Source organism: Scylla paramamosain, chromosome 45 (genome assembly GCF_035594125.1).
Source record: "Scylla paramamosain isolate STU-SP2022 chromosome 45, ASM3559412v1, whole genome shotgun sequence".
Lineage (NCBI taxonomy): Eukaryota > Metazoa > Arthropoda > Malacostraca > Decapoda > Portunidae > Scylla > Scylla paramamosain.
This window is the reverse complement of record NC_087195.1, coordinates 3882467-3897500: the sequence shown is the minus strand read 5'-3', so window position 1 is coordinate 3897500 and position 15034 is coordinate 3882467. Positions and strand designations below refer to the sequence as shown.

The following is a 15034-nucleotide window of genomic DNA, read 5'->3' as shown; positions in this document are numbered from 1 at the left end:
TTTTGTACCGTCCATATCTCGACATTCTGGAAGTGGCGCGACATTCTGGAAGTGCGCCACGAGAGACTTAAATTAGATGCGATGACAATGAGTCTCGATAATTATTTACGGTCGTGGCGGGATCAGAGGTGGCTGGAGAACAAGAGGCAATAAATATAGAAGAAATAATATAAATAAAGCGACAGCTCCGCCCCACTCATCATTTGTAATTCCCTTCACTAACAAGGGTCGTGCGTGCGTTCCGGCGGGTCAATGCCAACCTGTCTCATAAAGTTGGGGCCGCGAGAGGAGCGCCGGTGTGCATGTCCTTATTTCGGCTGTTCTCTCAATTTGCCGCGAGTCAAGAACGGTGAAAAATGCAAGCCGGGTGGTGGTGGTGGTGGTGGGGGAGGATGGGAGGGGATGGCTGGCTCCGTGAAGATTTGTCGATTTGGTGCTGTAACGTTGCGTGAAGTTTGGTTCCGTAAAGGTTGCTCTGCGAGTTGGTTCTGTAAAGTTGCGTGGAGTTTGGTTCCTTAAAGATTGGGTAGAAATTGGTTCCGTAAAGATTTGGTTCCGTGAAGTTGTGTGAAGTCTGGTTCCGTGAAGTTGTGTGAAGTCTGGTTCTGTGAAGTTTGGTTCCATAAATATTGGTTCTGTAAAAGTTGGGTCTGCCGGATTTCTTTCTCGTTTTCTATTTCCGTTTTTTTTTTTTTTCTCCCCTAGAGTCTTGTCTCCTGATGTAGGATTGCCGTAGCACTCGGAATGTTTGATCAGCTTCATGGGACATTGCAGGAAACTTGTCTGGTTCTCTTGCAAATTGTTTGTTTGTTGAGTTAATGTGCTTCGTTTTTTAAGGTATCATGTAGGGTGTTGCTTAAATTTACATAGATTTTTTTTCTGACTTGTTACATAAAGTTAACTCATGTCCCCTTGCATAATATACCAACTCAATTTAAGGTCTTTTTTTTTATTTTTTACTTATAAAAGAAAACATTTTCACCTGTCAAAATATTTCTGACACCAATTTGACTTGCTTTCTGACTTATCAAGGAAAACTTGTTCCCACGCTGAACGTTTCTCAGGGGAGTGAAAACTGAATCCCTGTGTTGCGTCTCACGGACCAGAAAAAAAAGAAAAAAAAAAGAAAAAAAGCTTACCAGAATTGAATAGGTAAATAATATGAAAATAAATTAATGTATTAATAAAAAAAATAAAAAAATTCTGACATTATCATTTCGACTAGGTATGAAATTTCCAATAGATATGAATAACAAAAAAAAAAAAAAAAAAGAGATGGAGATGCAAGACAGAAATGACCAAAACAGAGGCTCGAAATCTGAGTATTTCACAAAGCAATTTGTTGGCAAGATTTTTGGAATGGTTTTGAATACAATGATTCCTGTAACTTAACCAGGGATTTAAGTGTGTTCCTCCTCATTGCGCTCCAGGAATTGCCAACACACATTCCTAATATTTGGATTCTATGAAGAGCAAAATTTTGGAAAGATTATAAACACAATCCCTCAAGTTAGAACAAATTAAGAGGGATTTTAGCAAGTTCTCCCTCACAACACATTCCTAACATTTCAATTTTATAAAGAACAAAATAACAGGGATTTTAACAAGTCCCTCCTCGCAACACACATTCCTAACATTTGAATTTTATAAAGAACTAATTAAGAGGGATTTTAGCAAGTCCTTCCTCACAACACACTCCTAACATTTGAATCTCGTAAAGGCAAAATTTTCGGGATGATGATAAAGTCAGTCCCCAATTTACCGCAGGGTTTAGACGTGTTCCCCCACAATGCATTACAACAGAGACATCAGAAAGGCGCCAAGACAAGTGAGCGTCGCGCCTGCCCGCCTCTCTCGCCTTTACCTTAACAATGAATCGATAAATATTGAATATAATGATCGAGAGGCGAACACAAAGGCTGCTGAGTCATCGGGGTCGGGTCGGCTGTTAGTCAGTCTGTTGGGGAGTCCACTTAACGAGGCAATACTGTAGTTGATTTATTAGTTACGAGAAACCAAGTGATTACAGACACGGAGTTTGTTGTGTATGGACGAAGGTGGGAAGGAGAAGAGGAAGGAGATAAAGTGAAGGAGGAGGAGGAGGAGAGAGGGTCATGGAGGAGGATGGTAGGAGATCGTGGGAGAGAAGAGGAGGGGCAAGGAGACGGAGAGGAGGAGAGGAGGAAAGAAAGATGCGTGCAAGGAAAGGAGAGAGAGACCGAGAGGAAGAGAGAGGAGGAGGAGGAGGAGGAGGAGGAGGAAGAAAAAGAAGGAGTGTTGAGCAGTTTGAGAGTCAGACAGATTGGCCAAAATTGAATTAGCAAGTCTAATAGAAGATGTGATTAAATGTTTTTCTCATCGTATATCTAACTCAGACTTACATTTTACCACAAACACGCACACACACACACACACACACACACACACACGGAGGGAGTTAAGAGTATCGATTCACACGTTATCCTTATTAACTCCCTGTGATGAAATGTTGATACTAATTAAAGGAAAAAAGAATTAGAAAGATTGACTGCTTGTTGTTGTTGTTGTTGTTGTTGTTGTTGTTGTTGTTTGTTTGCTTTTGTTGTTGTTACTAATGATAATAATGATAACAATAATAATAAAAACGATAGCGATAACAATTCTATTTAATCTGAAGGCATAGACATCTCAATATAATAAAGCAAAAAATGTTGGCAAGCAGGTGGAGGATAAATCATAATTAATAAAAAAGGAGATATCTAGTAAATTATAATAAAGAAGACAACAATAGCCAGGCTGCGTATCAGTAAAAGGACCAATAAAAAGGAGTGTTAAGAAAGAGCTAATAATAAATTGACTTTGTGTTAGTGAAGAGAAGAAAACTCGTAAATAAAAAAAAAGGCAACATGTGTAGAATAAATAAATAAATAAATAAATAAAATAAATAAATGGATGAAACTTTATATCAGTCAAAAGAAGGAAAACAAAAATTAGTATTAGAAAGCAAGCAATGATAGGTGACATCATAATCATGAGTAAAAGAAAGTACAGCATATTTAATGGAAGTAGCGAATTAGACGACGACTTGTACACGTAATAAAAGGTAAAGAAGAAGAGTACCGTGACAACAAACGGTGTCACAAAATCTTCACAAAAAAATATAAAAAAGATAAATAGAAGAAATAGATGAAATATATAAATTAAAATAAAAGGAAAGCTGACCTCATATATTAAAAAAAATAAATAAATAAATAAATAACTCAAAAAATCAAAGACTGGCAAACACAAGAGAGAAGGAGCAAGAAACAACAACAACAACAACAACAACAACAACAACAACAACAACAACAACAACAACAACAACAACAACAACAACAACAACAACAACAACAACAACAACAAACAAACAAACAAATACAATCTTCACATCACTAGCAGAAGAAGAAAAAAAAAAGAAATTAAACCTGACATGACAATAAAAAAAAAAAAGGAAGAAAACTATTGTATATAAAAGGTCTAAGCATAAGAGTAAAAAGAGTAAGAGTTAAGAGGAAGAGTAAAAAGCTTGAACAACCAACACAAATCACATTCACATCACTAAAAACAACAAAAAAAGAAAAAAAAAAGGAAAACTGACATCATAGAATTAAAAAAAAAAAAGAGGAAATCAAGTACAGTCTCCCAAACACAATTAAAAAAATAACTAATACCAAACCCCCCAAAAAACAACTAATACCAGAACAGAAAAAAAAACTTACTCAAATCACACACACACACACACACACAAGAAAAAAAATAACTATCATTAATAATCAAGAAAACTCAACAAAAACTCACAAAACGAGAGCACAAAAATAACAAGAGAGACAAGTAACACCAGGACACCAAAAGCCATCTTTGCACCACACCCACAAAAAAAGAAGGGCAAACTTGACACGGTATTAGTAAAAAAACACCAGAAAGACCCACGTACAGCCTCCTAAACACGAGAGCACAAGAGTAACAAAAGACTCTCGACGTCTCACAAACAGAAGACTCATTGCTACTGCCTTGTCCACTTCCCCCAGATGCTTCCACACGACTAATCACGATGACAAACACGCTCTGAGCCCTCCACCTTGTCTTGCCTCGCCTCTTCCACCTTGCCCCGAGAGATGGAGATAGAGAGAGGAACTGGGGAGAAAGAGAACGAGGAGAGAGGGAGAGGCAGGCAGAGGAAAGGTTAAATTCTGCTTCAAACACAAACAACAATCACTGAGTTAAAAATGATGCGATGTTCGTCAGTTTGTTTATGAAATTTATTGCTACTTTGACACCAGGGGGACGCGTCAAGGTGTAACGAAAGCTTAGTTAGGCAGGTAAGGAGCGGGTTAGGCAGGTGCGCAGCTCGTCCCCTGATTGTAATGGGCGGTGAAGGAGTTAATTGAGTGTTCCACAAATGCCCTCCCATTCACTGCCTCGCTAGGGAATGCTGAGCCATTGTCCGCTTCCCAGATGCTGTGTGCTTCTCCATCGCCCGCTAATGGTATCTCCTTAGTCTTCCTGTGATTATTGCTCTCCTCCCTCTTTCCCCTCTCCCTTTCCTCCTTCTCTTCATCCTGCTTCTCTTACCCCCTGTGGTCTGACTCCTTCGTTATCTACCCCTCTGGCATCTTCTTCTCCTCCTCCTCCTCCTCCTATTAGTCTTCTGTCATCTTCATATCTTTGGTTTACTCTTCTGCCTTCTCTTCTTCTTTCTCTTCCTTTATCTCCTGTTAAGATTACTTCCCTTTTCTCACCTTCCTTCTCCATCTATTTCCTTTCTTCTCCATGCTTTCTATTTTCCCCTATCCTCTCATTTTCTACCCTTCACCACCTCCCGTTCATCTCCTCCATGATCAGCCTACTACCCTATTCCCTCCTCTTAGTCCTCCCCTATACTTCCTATCGCTGTCTCCTCCTCCTCCTCCTCTGCCCACCCCCAACTCCTCATCACCACCACTGTCGACATAACCAGACAAATGAAGACTCACTAAATTGGTGGAAATCTGACGAGGCGAATATCTGCAGGCGGTGGCAGTGACAGACTTACAAAATCACCTGCAATATTTCACCACACCTGATGGTATCTCGGTCCCTCACCCCCCCACAACCACAACCCCCTCCTCACCTAGTCCCCCCTCGCTGGTGATGCTGATGGTCACACTCCTGCAGGCCACCGCTACGCTAACCAGGTGATTCTACACATGATCTATAAATTAACAGCCAGTCTTTAGGCCATCTTGGTGTGCTCTCCAGTATCGTGCGTTTGTCTTTTGTCAGTCCAAGTTCTCGAGGTTGTTCGCTACTTAGGACACCTCGAGATGGTTCCTTTTGCTCTACAGACGTCTCTAAACATAATACTAGAATGCTCTTTTATTCCTAATCTTTCCTGTGCGTGTTTGTAAACGTCTGTAGTGACTTTCGTGGTGGAGACTCCTGGTTATTGCAATGATAGGTTAAGATTTTTGTTGTCCTTGGCTGGTGTCCCTCCTACATTAAAAAAAAAAAAAGTGGGGTTGGGTGAGTGTTTGTGTGGGTCTCTCTAGTCCCTTAGTGTCGGTAGTAAAGGACGTTCATTGGTGGAAGAGGAAAGAGAGTTATTGTGTTTCTCTATATCATCTTTCTACTGTTTACCTCATAACATAAGAACACAAAGGAAGGTGCAAGAAGCCATCAGGTCTACACGTAACAATCCCCGTATGAATCATGATTGCCTATTTCCACCTGTCATTCTCATCCATAAATTTGTCTAATCTTCCTTTTAAGCTCCCTAATGACTCGGCACTAACTACCTGGTTACTGCGTCAATAGTAAAGAAGGATGGGAAAATTAAGTCCTCATATTGATTTTTGGTATTTGAAACAAGTAACCTAAATTATTCTTATGGTGTTATTTCATCTGTGTGTGTGTGTGTGTGTGTGTGTGTGTGTGTGTGTGTGTGTGTTCCATCGCGCGAAACTGCACAAATAAAGCCAGCAAGCGAGTGAATATGTGAGTGTGTGTGAGCGTGTGTGTGAGTGTGTGAGTTAACGCGGGCCTGTCTCCAGTCTTGATGGCGCTCATTGCCTCCCCTAATGTGAACACCGGGCCCGACACTCGCCAGCCAGGTCCTGCATGTTACCTGTGCCGCCCTCACTGCCCCTTGCCCCCCCCACTTCCCCTGCCAGTGTTACCTGCATTTCTCTAACCTAACCTAACCTAAGCAAACCAAACCTAACCTAACCTAACCTAAGCAAACCTAACCTAAACTAACCTAACCTAAGCAAACCTAACCTAAACTAACCTAACCTAAGCAAACCAAACCTAACCTAACCTAACCTAACCTAACCTAACCTAACCTAACCAAACCAAACCAAACCAAAGCCAATCTAACCTACACTTACCTCACTGCTCTCTGCTCCCCTCCTCACGTTCCACAGGTAAAGTAATGAATGGAGAACTCAGGTGTGATGTGATGTTGCATACGTACCGAGGTGTCGACAGAAGAGATAGAGAGGGAGAGGGAGAGGGAGAGGATGGTAGGGACGAAGAAATACGGGAGGTTGCAAGGTGAAAGGCGAGAGTTGTGTGGATTTGCATGGCAGGAGAGAGAAAGAGAGAGAGAGAGAGAAAGAGAGAGAGAGAGGTGGGGAAGGATGAGGGACTGGGAGGGACTGGACTGGGATGGTTGGGAGGTTAGAGGTATTAGGGAAGGGTCTAAGGGTCTGAAAGGGTTATGGAGGGTATGGGGAAGGTAGGGGAAGGCCACAGGAGATACAGGGAAAATTGAATGAGATGCTAGCTGGGGAAGGGGAGGGTGAGGATGCTACGGAAGAATTGAATGGGGAGGGGAGGGTTGAGGTGATTGTATGGGGTAGGGGGAGGCAGAGGAAAGGGAAGAAATGAATAGAAGAGGGGTAGGAATGGATGGAAGGCTGGAAGTATTGGAGGATGTGAATGGGGTGATGGGGTTGAGAGATGGAGGAGGTGAAGAGGTGAGGGGAGACAAAAAAGACAAGGGGAAGGTATGGTAATGAGAAGACGTTGAAAAGAGTAAGGAAAGTTAGTTCAAAAAGAGAAAAGCAAGGAAGAAATTAAGAAACGAAAGCTTATCATGGGAAAAAACAGAAGGGAAGGAAAGGAAAATTGAAAGGGAAACTGGAGAGAGGAAGGAAAATTAGTTTAAAAGGATCAAGAGGCTCGTCTTTAAAATTTACTCTTTTCGTCTTGAAAATAAACAAACTAACCAATTATTTTTAACTCGTAGAATATAATATAGTGAAAAACGATCTCAAAACACGAAAAAAAAAAATAAGTTCACTGCTTTTATATCGTTATAAAAATGTAGTCTTTTGTCTTGAAATAAGTAAGCTTACCAATTATTCATAAGTCGTGGAATATAATAAAGTGAAAATAATCTCAAAACACGAAAAAAAAAAAAAAACACGTTCACTATTTTACATTTTTCGGTACAATGTATAATTTTTGTTCGTTACATGACTAAACTTCCTTCATGAGAATATACTACCAAGAATTAATGAAGACAGATATTTTCAAGTCCTAGAATGTCACAAAAAACTAGAAAGTCTTCAAAAACCCTTTCATTCCTCGCGTTGTTTAGTTTTAGTTTGTTACACGAATAAACTTCATTCCTGACGAGGCGCAGCTGATCAGGGGAGACAACAGGAAATTATCAAAATGCACGGAGAATAAATTGTCGACAGTACAAATTTGTTTATTTAAAAGATTTCCTCGCTGGGTGCAAAACTATCTTCTTTTCTTTGCTCGGGTTGAGTTTGCAGTTAGATTAGGATTTTTTTTTTTTTTTTTTTTTTTTTTTTTTTTTTTTTTTTTTTTTTTTTTTGCTTGTATGCGTCAAGTTTGTAGTGTGTTGGTACTAGTAGTGTGGATGTAGCAGAGGAACGGGTTGAATATAAGTGCGAGAAGAGTAGTGTTTAAAGTAGAGGTAGAAGTAGGATAAGTTTTCTCTTTTAAATATACGTAGGTTCTTTTCTTGTTTATCTTCCTTTTTTTTTATTATTCTTTTTCTTTCTCTTTCCTTGACGCATTATGAACGAGCTTTCTTTTCTTTCTTCCTCTCTCTTTTTAGTAGAAGTTGTATAAGTAATCAAGTATAGATTATTCCCTTTTTTCTTTCAATTTTTTAGTAATTGTACAAATAATAAAGTATAGATTGATAAATTTTCCTCTTTTCTTCTTTTCCCTTTTTCTCTTTTAACGGCATTGTGATCAGACATTTCTTTATTTTCTTTCCTTTTCTGTCCCTGGCCGATCTTCCCGACATATATCAATAAAAAAGAGAGAAAAAATAAAGCTCTGATGTTCGGTTCAAGGAAAGAGTGTTGGAATCTCCCGAGAAATAAATCAGTCTTCATTATTGAGTTTCTTCTTTTTAACTCATATATTTTTTTTTTTTTCTGAGGGGAAGGAGAAGAGACAGATTATTGAGTTTTTGCCCTTTGTCGTGCCCTTTGTCCGCCTCCTTCACATATAGATTAAGTGAGGTTAGGTTATGTTACGTTTGGTTAAGTTAGGTTAGGTTGGGTTGAGTTAGGTAAGGTTAGTTTGGGTTAAGTTAGGTTGGGTTGGGTTAGGTTAGGTGCTATATATAAAAACATGAATAGTGTAGTTAGTATAGGATGAAATGCCACTACTAGCAGAAGTAACATAAGTATGACAAAGTATGAAGTACCATGTGTGTGGAGAGTTTAAGTAAGACTCGGTAAAGTATGAAAGTAAATATAAAGTTTAATTTCATATAACTAAAAGAGCAGTCCAGGAAAAAAAAAAGTATGAGGAATATAAGTATAAAATAGTATGAAATTAGTATGAAATTTAAAGAAGACTCAGTAAAGTACAAAAAAAAGTAAACAAAGTACACTCGTAACTCCACACAACAACAACAACAACAACAACAACAACAACAACAACAACAACAACAACAACAAACAGACAAACAGACCAGGAAAACAAGAATAATTTAGTTTGTTTTCCTCACGTAGATTTTTATTCCCACAGTGAAGGTCAAGCAAAGTCACGTGACGGGCGGCGACGATCAAAGACAGGTCAGGAGGTCACGGAGGCTTGTGTCACCGTGAGAGAGAGATAAAGAGAGAGAGGGGTGGGGGGGGGCACTCATGCAGACTCTCTCCTTCACACGCAACAAGAAACGATGCAAAAGTGAAAATCTTAAGGAGAATAAGCACAAAATCGTGTGTGTGTGAATTTTGAGGTTTTTCAAGACGATTCTTTTCCCACCAGTGAATTTCCAGGACAGAGATGGTGTTCAGTGACTGGGGAGAGACAGCAAGGTGGAGTGGATGAGGCAGATGTACTAATATAAACAGTTTCGTATGGGACAAGTGGTCTGCTGCTGTTTGTTTTTCCTTTGTGTTAGTTTGTGTTGTATTTTCTGATTTTTTTTTCTTCTTGATCCTTTTTTTTATTTTTTAGATAATTGTTTAATATATTTTCTGGAGATTTATAAAGGCAAACCAATATTTCCCCTGTTTGTTCTTCCTTTGTTTTTGTTTGTTATTTCCTGATCTTAATGTTGTTTTTTTTCTTCCTGAGATAATTGTTTTTTTTTTTTTTTTTTTTCGTTCTAGGGTAATTAGGCAACTGTTTATCATGTTCTCATCAGCCATGTAAAGACCAACCAATCTTTTTTCCGTGTGTTCTTCCTTTGTGTTACTTTGCGTTATATTTCATGATCTTGTTTTATTACTCTTATTCCTGAACAAATTTCTGGTTGCAGTATAAATAGATAACAAAAATTCAAGAACATTAGGAAACAAGGGAAGCTGAAGAAAGCCAGTAGGCCTACACGCGGCAGTCACAGCTCGTCATACCTGCATATATCCACCTATCATCTTCATTTATAAATTTTGTCTAATCTTTTAAAACTCCCCAATGACTCAGCACTAACAACCTGATTACATGAAAACAAACCTGCCTATTTCCACCTGTCATCCTCATTCACAGATAAACAAGCGTTCATTCCAGTCTTATAAGTGCAAGCAAATTTTTCCTCCCCCTCCCCCCTCATGTTTGTTCTTCCTTTGTGTTCATTTGTATCGCACTTTCATGCCTTTTGAATAGTTTCCTTTTCCTAAGAGAGGGTTAGTTTTCGGATGCTGCATAATTAGGTGACTTGTTGCAATGTTCTTCGGAGTGAATCTTCAGAGAGAGACAGAGAGAGAGAGAGAAGGAAAAGGAGAAAGAGAGAGAGAGATAAGAAGAGAAAGAAAAAGTGAAGGAAGGATAGAGAGAGAGGAAAAGACAGAGGACGTTAAGAGAGAGCAAGGGGAAGTGAGAGAAGGAAAATGAGAATCAACTTGAATGTAGTACAAGTTAATTTCAAAGTTCTTCACATCTCTTAATGTCGATTCATAAAGTTAACTTGGCAAGAAATACGAACATAAACCGAACAATAAAGCCAAAACTAGACAGATGGAGAAAGATTAGCAGGAAACATTTGGCTCCATTCCATCTTGTTTACATTAGATCGCCGCGTTGGAATCATAGAACCACACGTGGGAGAAATGCTGTGTTTTTGTGTCTTCCTCTCTCTTTTTATGTGTGAAGAAGACAAGCGAGGAGTGTAAAGATGGAAAGGGAATCTCGTTAAGTTGCTGCTCCCGAAAAGAAGGAGGAGGAGGGGAGAGAAATAAAAGGGAAATGAAATAGTAGTTTAATTTTATGTTGTTGCTGTTTTCGTTCCGTTTTGTGATACGAGGAGGGCGTTGGTTCATTGTGAAGTACAATGTTTCACTGAGTAGTACATGGATCTGATACAAAGCTAAGTATTGTATTACAGGAAGCAGCAACATTGTTTTTAAAAGATGATGTGACGCGCTCTTAATGCCAACCAGATTAATAGTTAAGAAATACACTGACCTATCTAAAAAAAAATAAATAAATAAATAAAATAAATAAATAAATATATAAAAAAAGAAAATGAGTAAAAGTAAAGAAAAAATAAAAGATAAATATATAAAGATCATAAAATTATATCACACACACACACACACACACACACACACACACACACACACACACACACACACACACACACACACACACACACGCACACACACACACAAAGGTAACTAAAGAAAAAAAAAGAAAAAAATTTACGTGCACTCACTTTACCAAAAAAACAAGAAAAGCAGGTAAAAAAAATCAGGAACATTGAGATCTCGTGTGTTTTCCAAGTGTCTCCCTGACCTTAAACCTTTTCCCACAGGCTGGAAGGACGCTGGACACAAGGGGGTCCTTCGGGGGGTCCTACTGGGGGTCCTACTGGGAGATACTACGGGGGTCCTGAAGTCACAAAGGTCAGAGGTCACATGAGGACTGTCCAAAGTAGGGTGTCGTGTCACACCTCGGTGGGTCACGGTGCTGCCTCCTGCTGGGACCTTAATGTGACCCCCTGCCTGCTTGTGACACCCCTCCATCTCCCCCCCACCTTCCCTCCTGACCCCTTCCCCTGCCTCCCTCTCCCTGTCGCTTCCGCCATCGCCATTTAAAGTCATCGGATTAAAGGTAAATGCCCAGATATTTTGTTTTTTTCTAGTGTCAAGTGACTGGCCAGAAGATGCACTCAACTTCCTGCTTCCAAAAGGTCGAGGAAGAAGACGTAGATGCAAAAGGTTGGTCAGTTTAGTTGCAGAGGTGTTGAGTGCGTTGAGGAAGATAATTGCCTTTTCAAAATACAATTCTTCTCGACAGTTTTTTTTTTTTTTTCGATATTTTTTCCGAATAGTATCGTTGGTTAGCCGTGAAATATATCGCCAAATTTAACGAGGACATTTGAACGCTATGGAAACTAGCAATTTTCCATTTCATTTTTCCTTTCGACACTTCCCAGTCCCATCACTGCTCAGCGCCGTAAAACACATCACCGAATTTAAAAGGACATTTCAACGCTACAGAAAACGACAATTCTCCTTTTTTAAGATACTAAATATCTTAATATCTATCATTACTTAGCGGCGTAAACACATCAAAAATCGATCAAGGAGAAGAAGACGACGATGAAGCAGAAGGAGAAGAAGGAGGAGGAGGAGGAGGCAGGAAGGGAGCGCTTTCCTGGGCACTCGTCATTACTAACAATTAAGGCTTCACACACGCTTGCACTGAAACCCCAAAACGTGCAACCCCACAGTGAGGCCACGCCGATTACCGACCATCGCGTGATATTACAGTGACCCGCGGCCCTCTGGATTGCACGATTTGGTGAGCTGGTATTTTTGATGCGCCGGGAAACGAGGAGGAGGAGGAGGAGGAGGAGGAGCAGGATGAGGTGAAGGAGAACAAGGATTGAGCCACAGGAAGAGGAGGAGGATTCACGAGAGGAGGAAGCGAAGAGGAAGGTTACAAGATGAGGGAAGACGTGAAGATGGATGAGTCAAAAGTTGTGAGATGAAAGAAGTGGAGATGAGTGACAAGTGAGGTGAGGTGAGTGAGTCGTGTTTTCTCTTGTTTTGAGATTCAGCTGTTTTAAGATTATTTGATTATGAATATTTTCCCTTTTTTTTTTTTAACATTCATCTTCTTCAAGGTTTATGATTATCTGATTGTGTTTCCTTCAGATTGTAACTTTTTTTTTTTATATGTTTAGTCATGAAAGTTGTTAATCGAGTTTGCTGTTATTTATGTTATTTATGTTACTGTTATGCTGTTATTTATGTTACTACCCCTTTTTTTTTCCCCTTTGTTACTGTTATATTTTCTAATGAGTGCTAAGATTTATCACACTATCATCTTTTCCTTTCGTTACTAATACACTTTTTTTTTTTTTTTTTGTGATTGGTACTAAAATTTATCACGCTACCATTTCTTCCTTCAGTAGATATCAAATTTTGGGAAGATTATACAAAGATACATTACACTACTTCTCTTCACTACTGTTATCACAATACCTCTTTTATCAGCTTTGTTCGTCTCTAATTATGGTTTTCATCACTACTTGTTTGTGGAGGCGTAAGTGTTTCGTCAGGGCGTTTCAAACCTCATTTTGCGTTCATGTTCAGAGGAGCGAGATAATGAAGGAGTAAGATGATGAGTAAGTGAGATAAACAAATGAGGCAATGATGGGGTGAAATTGTGAAAGAATGAGATATGGAAGGAGAGAGACAGTGAAGGCGTTAGATAGCGAAGGAGTGAGATAAAGGAGTAACTAAAGAATAAGATACTGAAGGAATGATATAGCGAAGCAGTGAGACAACGAATTAGTGAGACGAGGAAATAGTGACATGAAAAATTAGTGGTATAGAAAAATAGTGAGGTGCCAAATTAATAAGACGCCCAAGAAATGAGATAAAGATAGGAATGACGGTGCATGAGTGAGATAACATAGAGATAAGAAATAGTAATAACGAAGCGGTGAAGATGACAAATTAACATAAACGAGTAAAACACCAAAACAATCACAAAACAAAAGAACAGCACAACCATCCCTTCAGACACAGGTACCGTATCAACACCACCGCCTGTCCTGCAACACCTGAGTGGCCACCTGTCTGCAATTAGAGGGGTCAGCCTTCAAAATCTGAACCCAAGATATTAGTAAAGAAAACGAACAATGGAGATCACGACTTGCTGAGGGGAAGATAAACAAAGACGTACGCTGCATTGATCTCAGTGGAATGACATGTAAAGGTAAAGATTAAGACGAAAGATAGATAGAAAGATAGATAGAAAGATAGATGAAATAATTAAATATATCTACTTGTCTCGTGGGGAAGAATGTGCACTGTGTTTAGATTTCAGTGTGGGGATGACTAAAGATAAATGAAGATAAGGGGAAGTAGAAAAATAAAGATAAATAAAGATAGATAAAGTTAAGTAAACACATCTATTTGTCTGGCAGGGAACCATTCGGGGGGTGTTTAGATTTCAGTGCAAGGATAAAATAAAGATAAAGATAAAGATAAAGATGACTAAAGTTAAAGATAGATAAATGAAGATAAAATAAAGATAAATTAACGTAAATAGAGATAAAGATGAGAGAAGTTAAAGATTAAGATAGATAGAATAAAGATAGATTAGTGTGGATAAAGATAAATGATAAAGAGAGATAAACAAACACATCTGCCAGTTTAAAGGGAAACATTCCGAGGTTTGTTAGATTTGAGTGCAAGGATTTTTTTTTTTCAAGTTTTCTCAAGTGATGCTTCGAAACGTCAACTAATTTTCCTTCATTATGAGACGTCTTGTCGTAATATTCTTGATTTATGATAAAAAAAAAAAGAATAAAATAGGCAGGTTATCAACGTCATTTAAGCAAGTGAAAGATGCATGGGAGTTCATGGTTTATAAATTTTTGTTTTTTTCCTTATAAATTTTTGTTTTTTCCTTAACTTTTCTGTTTTTTTATATTTTTTTATTTCGATTACATGTTTTTTTTTTTGTAGCTGTATTTCAGTTTGCTTACCACTTTTTTTCATAGAAGAGGAAGTTGTGCAAGGGTTACAAAAACTAAGAATAATAAAAATAATGAAAAAAATGATAAAAATACAAAAAATCTAAGAAAAATATATATAATATACTAAAAAAATATAAACAAACAAAAATACTGAAAAAAAACAGAAAATACTAAGAAAACACAAAAAAAAATCTCTTTGGTCAACGTTTAAAAAGAAAATTGCTAAAAAGAAAAACTCCACAAAGGTTCGCCCAAATGAGTGTCCGTCCGAGGTTCCTTCACACTCCTCTTTTAAAACTCTTGTATGAAGGAAGTTGTTATAAACATCTCGTTACCTCACCTCACCTCACATCACATCACATCACCTCACCTTACCATACATTACCTTCATCAGAACCTCACCTCCCTTCACTGAAACTCATAACCAAATGTCCTGAAGACTCTACCAACCACCGACCCGTTGCACCTATAAAAAAAAAAAAAAGTAATAGTAAAATAAAAAAAAAAACACGAGGAAAACAGGATTCGGAAACGGTCCTTCGAAAAATACAGATGAGCATTGAATTTTACATTTGAGAAAGACAGGACAGGGTAAGGAGAGGG

The 15034-nt window shown here is 38.5% G+C and overlaps 1 protein-coding gene across 2 annotated transcripts in view; it reads left to right on the top strand.

Moving 5' to 3' along the window:
• LOC135094282 (knirps-related protein-like) overlaps window positions 1-15034 on the top strand; it is a 144489-nt gene that overhangs the window by 39116 nt on the left and 90339 nt on the right. For both annotated transcript variants that reach the window (XM_063994265.1, XM_063994264.1), the window contains one exon: window positions 11249-11547. The gene's annotated coding sequence lies outside the window, so the exon portion shown is untranslated. The remainder of the gene's footprint in view (window positions 1-11248; window positions 11548-15034) is intronic.